Genomic DNA, 8,446 nt, shown 5'->3' with positions numbered 1-8,446 from the left:
ACTGTAGTGTTAATACAGACACCAATCTATCAGAGTCGCTGGTCTATGCGACTCTCGACCACAGTAGCTTCGTAATCCATACCGGCCAGAGAGACAGGCCTGAGGGTCGATGATCTTATTTCTCTAAGGCTTAGGAGTGCAGACCTTACGAATGAGAATGACAGTCCACATCTCACCCAGGCCATAACAGAACTCTTTGGTTGATGCTTCTCAGAAAGAACCTCTGCCAGTCTCGAGTAGAATCTCACCGCCTCTGGACCCATCCCACCTGATGTTGTAAACACGAGGGGATTGAATCGACCGTGATCCACATGTTGGATCCTTTCTTGATAGTTTCTGTTTTTTCTTATTCATTCCCTTTGTGTACAGTCTCGAGAGACAGTTCACGATGACATGCTACCATAGGATGAAATATCCAAATGTCGAAGAACGCCCTCTGCCCACTTGTCCAGGTACATCGAGCACTGACATCCACTCCTGTGTCATTTGACGTATTTGCTGTTCTGTGGGTGAAGTGATCGCCGTCTAGTGGTAGCAGAGCTGGCTCAGTGGTGACATCATGGCATATTTCCTGAAGCATTTTCGCCGTCAGGTCGCGTACTTCATCGTGTCTAATGCAAATAAAACCTCCATTCTTGCAAACCATTGCATGGTTTGCATCAAAGACAGTGCTACAGGCACAGTGGTGAGGAAGGTTGTCTCTTGGCCACCCATATTTCAAGACTATTACGTCAATATATTCTTGTTTGTTGAAGTGGAAGACTTTTCCCTTGAGAGGCAGAGTTATCAGCCAGTTTGATGCACCAGCCTCTTGTGCCGTTTCATCTCTTCTGCACTGAGCTGGTGTTAGATGTTCTGTTACGTGCTGCTGCTGGTCTTTTGTCTTGTTTCTCGCTCCTTGCTTATCAGTCTTTATTTCTTTCTGCCTTTGGTGGTCGATTTCACTTGCTTCAACCTGAGCGCAAATTTTCAGTGACAATGATTCGGTGAGCCTAAGTGAATTTCTATGTTCATAGCTTGCCATGGCTGCTGGATTTATAATGCCAAGGTCTCCATCCTGGGTGGTAGTGCTAGAAAGTCCATTTCTTATGGTATGGGGAAATGGACATTGCTCAGTAATGGGAGAAATGAAACCCTGATAGCATCCTCCAGTGGTTGTTGCATCAACTCGATGTCTGGTGTGGTCCAAGGTCCACTTGTGCTTTACACCATATGTAAAATTCTGGGTTGTTTGGTGCATGGGGTTCTAGAGTTTATGCGTGGCTGGATAGTACATGAATTTCTACTACCCATGTCTTTATCTTATCACTTCCACATTGACCTTTGAATTCCTTAGATCCATTCACAGCACCTAGATGCCTCTGACCTTCCTATGCCTCTGACCTTCCTTTGTCACTATCCCGTTTTTGCCTCTAAAGGCCTCCTGTGCAGCTTGACAGTAAGCTGGTTTCACGATCAAGATGGACTTACTTGCATTAGAGTAGTAACCAATATCAGGGCCATGAGATGTTACAAGGTCCCACCATTTCCTCACATCCTCCATCTTGCCAGTACCTGTGAGATTATTTGCATAGGCTACTTGTTTTACATTGGTGGCCTCGTATTTGACCTGTTGTTGCAGCACCGTCATAGCCAGGGCGTACATAGCCATGGCAACGGGGTGCCCTGGGTAGTTCCTTCTGTGGACTGGATTACACTGACATCGTGAGCAGTTGTCATAATCAGAACATAAAGGTCTGCAAGTTCTTTGTAGGTGTTTTCCATATATTGGGCAATTGCTGGGCATTTAACCTTGTGTACATCATTTTCTATTGGTTGATGGAGTTAAGTGCGTTTGAGGCATCAGCTATTATTACTGCCTAACAGTCCTACTACTACTACTAGTACCACAACAGCAATAACAACTACTACTACTACTGCTTCTACTACTACTGTTACTACTACTACTATTACTGCTACTACTACTACAACTGCTACTACTGCTACCACCACGACTACTGTTACTATTACTACTACAACAACTACAACTACAACAATAACTGCAACTACAAGTACAACACAACAACTGCTACTACGGCTGCCGTCCACCCGCGTACCACAACTTGGTAACGTCCCTTCCTTGGCGATTTACGAGTATTCTGTACAGTGCCCCACACAGCACAGCATTTTAAAATACTCTCTCTCACGCCATAGCGTCGCAGCGCCTCTTCTTTACGGATTTATTCTACATATTACGCCTGGCTTCAGTCCGTTCTCTCTCCAACCACGTTCACAACAGTACCTCTCTGTCCCTGTGTGTGTGTGTGTGTGTGTGTGTGTGGTTCTAGTATGCTGTCTCCCCAGCCCCGTCCCCTAACTCCGTAACACCTCCTCTTTAGCTACTAATCCTACTCAGTATATCTCGCTGCACTTCGTTTTTGTTTCTCTCTTCAAGCATTTCCTTAGCTTCGTACCACCTCTTCCTTTGCGGTTTATTCTGCGCATTTCCTTAGCCTCGTAATATCTCGTCCTTAGCGATTTATTCTGTACATTTCCTTAACTTCGTAGCATCTCTTCCTTAGCAATTTATTCTACATATTTCCTTTCCCTCATGGCACATTTCCATTAGCGATTTATTCTGCACATTTCCTTAGCTTCGTAGTATCTCTTCCTTAGCGATTTATTCTGCGCATTTCCTTAGCTTAGTAGCAGCTCTTTTTAACGATTTATTCTTCACATGGCATTTCGACCACTTCGCTCCAGTCTGTCCTCTCTCTCTCTCTCTCTCTCTCTCTCTCTCTCTCTCTCTCTCTCTCTCTCTCTCTCTCTCTCTCTCTCTCTCCAGTCACGTTCCTTTGCTGTTATGCTTAGCTCGTAGGCTCATATTCTCGTCGGTTAAGGAAGCTCCCTAACACCTTTCCCTAAGCGATTTATTTTGCTTATTACACTTTACTGTCTCCTTACTCTTCAAAATAAAATACAAAACGATATTAACCTGCCGTATACAAAACTAGATCTCTAAGGAAAAGATGTTAGGGAGCCTTCTTAAGCTACAGGAAAACGGGCCTTGGTGGCAGAGCAACATCCTAACACCTTTTTCTTGGTAATTTATTCAGCAACACTAGTTTTGACCATCATGAAATCCTTCAATACAAAACACATTTCCAACTTAAAGAAAATGATTGGCGGTAGCAAGAGTGAATTAGTAAAGACAAAGAGCACATTTGATAGCCGCACTCACCCTAGCTTCATTTTAAAAGGGATAGAAATAATTATACAGCTTCTGGTTAAGCACTAAAATGACTTCCATCTCTTTCACAGGCGGTTCCAAAACAGCAAACTTTGCAGTGCCCTGCCTTGCCCATCTGTGTCACATTTAATAATAATAATAATAATAATAATAATAAAAATAATAATAATAATAATAGTAAGAGGAAGAAGAGGAAGAAGAAAAAGATGAAGAAGAAGAAAAAGAAGAAGAAGAAGAAGAAGAAGAGAAAGAAGAAGAAGAACAACAACAACAAAACAACAACAACAACAATAAGAATGATAACAACAACGACAATATTAATAATAATTATAATAATGATAATAATAATAATAATAATAATAATAATAATAATAAGGTGGGGACGCTCGTCATCCACTCACTCGATGTAGTGCTGCTCTCGGGTGTCTGCCATTTCCTCTCCTCCATCCCTCTTTCCTTCCATCCTCTTCTGTCTTTCTTTCCCTTATTCATTCCTCGTCGTTCTGCCTACGGGTGGCTTTACACTCCCTCTTGTGTCGTTCTTTTCTTCATTCTTTCCTCTTCCTTCTGCCTGTGGGTGACTCTGCGCTGAGTGACAAGCCAAACGGTTTCCTGTACACTAGGAAACCATTTACTACGCCGGGTGGTAACCATATAACCAAAATTTGGCGCCTGGTGGTTTAGTGGGTAAGTACAGCACTCCAAACAGATTGAGCCTGTGAAGGTTTATATGCAAGGGATGGCTGGGGATTATTGCTCACTTAATGCCACTCAAGAATGAGTGAAACTGGTCATTCTCATCTTAAATGTCAGGACCAACTTGCCTAGCCCAGGGCTCCTATGCTCCTCACGGGGCATCGTAGGATTGATGATGGATGGATGGATGGATGGACAACAACAACAGCAGCAACAACAACAACAACAACAATAACAACAACAACAACAACAACAATAACAATAACAACAATAACAACAACAACAACAACAACAACAATAATAATAATAATAATAATAATAATAATAATCAGGCACGACGCAGGTACAGTTATATATATATATATATATTTACTGCGACTGAATACAAGAGAGAGAGTAAGTGAGTGTGTGAGTGACATAAGTGGATAAGCACGTAAGTGAGAGTGTGAGTCAGTGAGCGAGTGAGTTAAAGACGATATAATTCTCTCCAGTCCAGTCCGATCTCTGGCCAAACTTCGTACATTTTTCTTACCTCTATCTTTTTAATTCCTTATACCTTTTCAAATTTTCATTCTTGTGACAAGTGGCGACGCTAACCATCCACTCGCTCGATGTAGTGTTACCCAAGAATCCATTTACTACATTGGACACACATATCCTAATGGTCCCTGGTGAACTAATGGGTTAAGGCTTTCCATCCGGATTTTATCGGTCCTTCCCTTAAGTATGAGGACTAAACCTAGCCAGGGGTCACTATGCTCCTTGAGAAAAATTAAAAAAAATTCCTAGAACTACCTCTCAAACATAATCCCAAAACCGCCAGTATGAACGAATAAATCACCGAGCTGCATGCGATAAGCAGCTGTTGAGAATTGGACCCTTGTTTAGATGGTTGTTATTTTTATTTTATTCTTTATGATCAAAAGCAAGACGAGAATGATGTCAAGTTTCTTACAGATTTCCCAGGACAACCAATATGAGGGAAAAAATCACTAGGTTAAGTGTTACGTAGCTGTGTGTGTGTGTGTGTGTGTGTGTGTGTGTGTGTGTGTGTGTGTGTGTGTGTGTGTGTGTGTGTGTGTGTGTGTGTGTGTGTGTGTGTGTGTGTGTGTGTGTGTTACTCCGTCCAAGAATTACTTCCTGAAGTATATTAAAAATATCCTAGGACATCGAGATTGAGAGAATAAGTCACCCAATTGAAAGTGTTACCCAGCTTTTGAGAACGAACTCCTAGGTCATCGAGAATGAGAGAATAAGTCACCCAAATGAAAGTGTTTCGCATCTTTTGAGAACTGAACTCATGTTGAAATGGCTCTTAATGCTATTGTAATTCAAAGCTAAAAATTAATGTAGAATTAAAAATAAAATACTGAAACATCCTCCATGACACCCAGCACGATGGAATAATAAATCGCCGGAGAGAAAGTGTTAAGTTCTGGTTTACAATTGGACCTATCGTATGAAGAAAATCATATTTTTCTTTATATATTGTTCAAAAGTAATGTAGGAGTATTCTTAGTTTCTGAAAGACTTCCCAGAACATCCTATTTAAGAAAATGTCACTGGACGAACAGTGCTACGTACCAGCACATAACTGGACCTATGTTGAGATGGACTTTAGTTGATTTTTTTGTGCTCAGTATTAACTAAAAAACATATATTGAAATATGCAAGGCCACTCAGTATGAGAGAATAAATCACTGGGCTGAAAGTGTTATGCAGCGATTGAAAATTGGACTCAGTTGAGATGGCAGTATTTCTTTTTAACTCAAAATTATTAAAAGAGATACTCAAAGAAATTAAAGAAAAAACAGTATATCATAATAAATATAAATCTTGCCTGTCTTGCATTAGTTTACAGATACTTGTATGGCAAATCTGTCTATCTATAGCCAGACGTCATAATCGCGCGAGATGTGGCCGTTTGTCTTTGAGTTAGTTCTTTTACGGGGAAAGGCACTAACCCTGCATCAACCCACTTGTTGACACGTAGCGAACACGTGTGGGTTGGCTATATGGTACCACCGAGCGATATAAATGGTTTCCTGGCTTACAGGAAACCATTTGGTTTGTCACTCAATATAAAGCCATCTGAAAAAGAAAAGAGGAGTAATATAAAACGACAGAAAAGATGGAAGAAATATGAAGAGAGGAAGTCTGACCAAAAAAAAAATGATAACGGTGAAGTAAGAAGTAGACATCGCTACATCTAGTGAGTGGATGATGGTTACCAATATTCAGATGAAATTTCATCCTTTATGCCACCTCTCCACGTGTTCCCTCGTGCCACGCAGGCTTCTGATAGCGCTCATGACTTGACCATTACACTGTCATATTGCACAACTTCTAGCTATCAGAATTCCTTCATTCCCCAAACTGCTTCTTTTTGAATTTTGCCTCCCCAGATTAGTTCCACACCCAACCCTCTGCATAGCAGTTGAAGTCGAATTGTTACATATTTATTTTTTTACGGATGGAGGTCGGGTGAATGGATTTTTTTCTCTGTTAAATTTGTGTTCCCTTCCTCTGTTCGTGTTCTTAAAAAAAAAAAAAAAAATAGACAGAGAGACAGACAGACAGACAGAGAGATAGACAGACACAGACACAAACACAAACAGAGGCAGAGATGGACAGACAGAGACAGACAGATAGACAGAAACTGACTGACAGACTAACTGACTGATAATTAAATGATTGATTGACTGATAGATAGATAAGTAACTAAACCACTTGAAAGTGTTACTGTACCTCAATTCACTCACCACTCAGGCTTTGGAAATTCTCTGCTTCTTTGACTCATGCTTGGTGGATGTCTGGCAAAATTGCATCTAATTGGCGGAAACGATTGAAGACGTTCATTTCTCCTTCTGAAGCCAGTCATATATCATCGGCCAAGGACGCTGTAAGATTTTGAGCTCAGGTTCAATTTAATTTAACCTAACATAAACTACCCTGACCTGACCTGACCTAACCTAACCTGACCTGACCTAACCTAACTTAACCTAACCTAACTTAACCTAACCTGACCTGACCTGACCTAACCTAACCTACCCAAACGACTTAACCTAACCTTACCTGACCTGACCTCACCTGACCTAATCTAACCTAACTTTAAAAATGAAGCCTATGTAAACGAACCTAGAGAAAATTATTGAGGCGTTTCATCTCTCTGCAACTAGTTATATCTCATCGGTCAAGGACACTAAGATATTGTGCTTAAAGCGTGTATTCTAGTCGGTTGAGGAAGCCCCGAAAACACCTTTTCCTAAGCCATTTATAATGTTTATCTCACCTGACTTGCCTCTTCTGTGTAACATGAATTTTTCTAATATCGACATACTCTGCATAAATGACGTACTAAAAGATATTAATCACCTATATCCAACAACAAATAGCTAGGAAAGACGTGTTAGGGAGCTTCCTTAAACACAGGCAGTGTATGGTGGGTTCAGTCACGACACGTGTTCATTCTCCTGCTACTATAGCCATACTTTCTGCCCCTTCCCATGTCACTCATCCCGTCCGACTTGCTAGCTAGTCTGGGATTACAGTGCTTTACAAGTCAGACGCAAGGTCTTAATTTCGCAACTACCTTAGGATCGAGTGTCGTGGAGGGAAATTCAGAACCAGTGGAAGTTAAATTGATCAAAAGTTGTGCCGCTTCCTTAAGATCCTTTCAGTCGCTTCTTTCCTCACCATTTGACATGGCGTTGTGGGTCATGTGGGTGAGGCTTATTTTATTGGTTTCCTCTGTATTGCGCATAATTATTTTTCTTTAGCACAGAAATCTATGTCGATATTTAGAAGTTAAACGTAGTTAACAATAACCTTTTGCATTTATCTATTTATAAGTCTATTTGTCTATGAATATCCATTATCAAACGCCTTAATCCTGTAAGGGGTGAACACAAACAAATCACCTCCACTGCACACTGTCCTCTACCGTTTGGCTGCCATCCCTGCATCCTACACCCCACTTTTCCATATAACTACCCACGATATCTCTCCTATTCGCACTCCTTCTCTCTCATATAACTCTCCACTTCATCCTTTCATCTTATCCTTCCCCCTTCTCCTATACCCATTCATCTAACTCGCACACACTCTTCTAGTCTGTCTTTCATACTTCGTTCTCTCGGCAAGGCCAAACGGTCTCAGAGTATTTCTCCTAATACCTTCAGTCCCATCAGCATTAACACCACAATCATTTCTATATATCAGAGTGGGAATTACAGTACTGTCATACAGCGACTTTAATACTTCCATCCTTCCTTCTTTATTCCTTATCATTGCATTCAATGAAACAGTAACCCTTCTACCATGCTTTACAATTTCGAATATTTCATCCTCTAAACATCCATCCCTACTCATCACACTTCCTAAGCACTTGAATCCACCCACATTCTCCACTTCCTTACCACCCAGCCACACTCTGCATACTGTGACTTTATTTCTCTCGAATACCAGAGCTTTGTTCTTCTTTTGTGTTGTATTAACTTTTAGATTCCATTTCCTCCATAC

Source organism: Coenobita brevimanus, chromosome 2 (assembly GCF_032717465.1).
Source record: "Coenobita brevimanus isolate Jiangsu-jjx chromosome 2, ASM3271746v2, whole genome shotgun sequence".
Taxonomy (NCBI): Eukaryota; Metazoa; Arthropoda; class Malacostraca; order Decapoda; family Coenobitidae; genus Coenobita; species Coenobita brevimanus.
The sequence above is the reverse complement of the archived record's forward strand: the minus strand, read 5'-3'. Positions refer to the sequence as shown.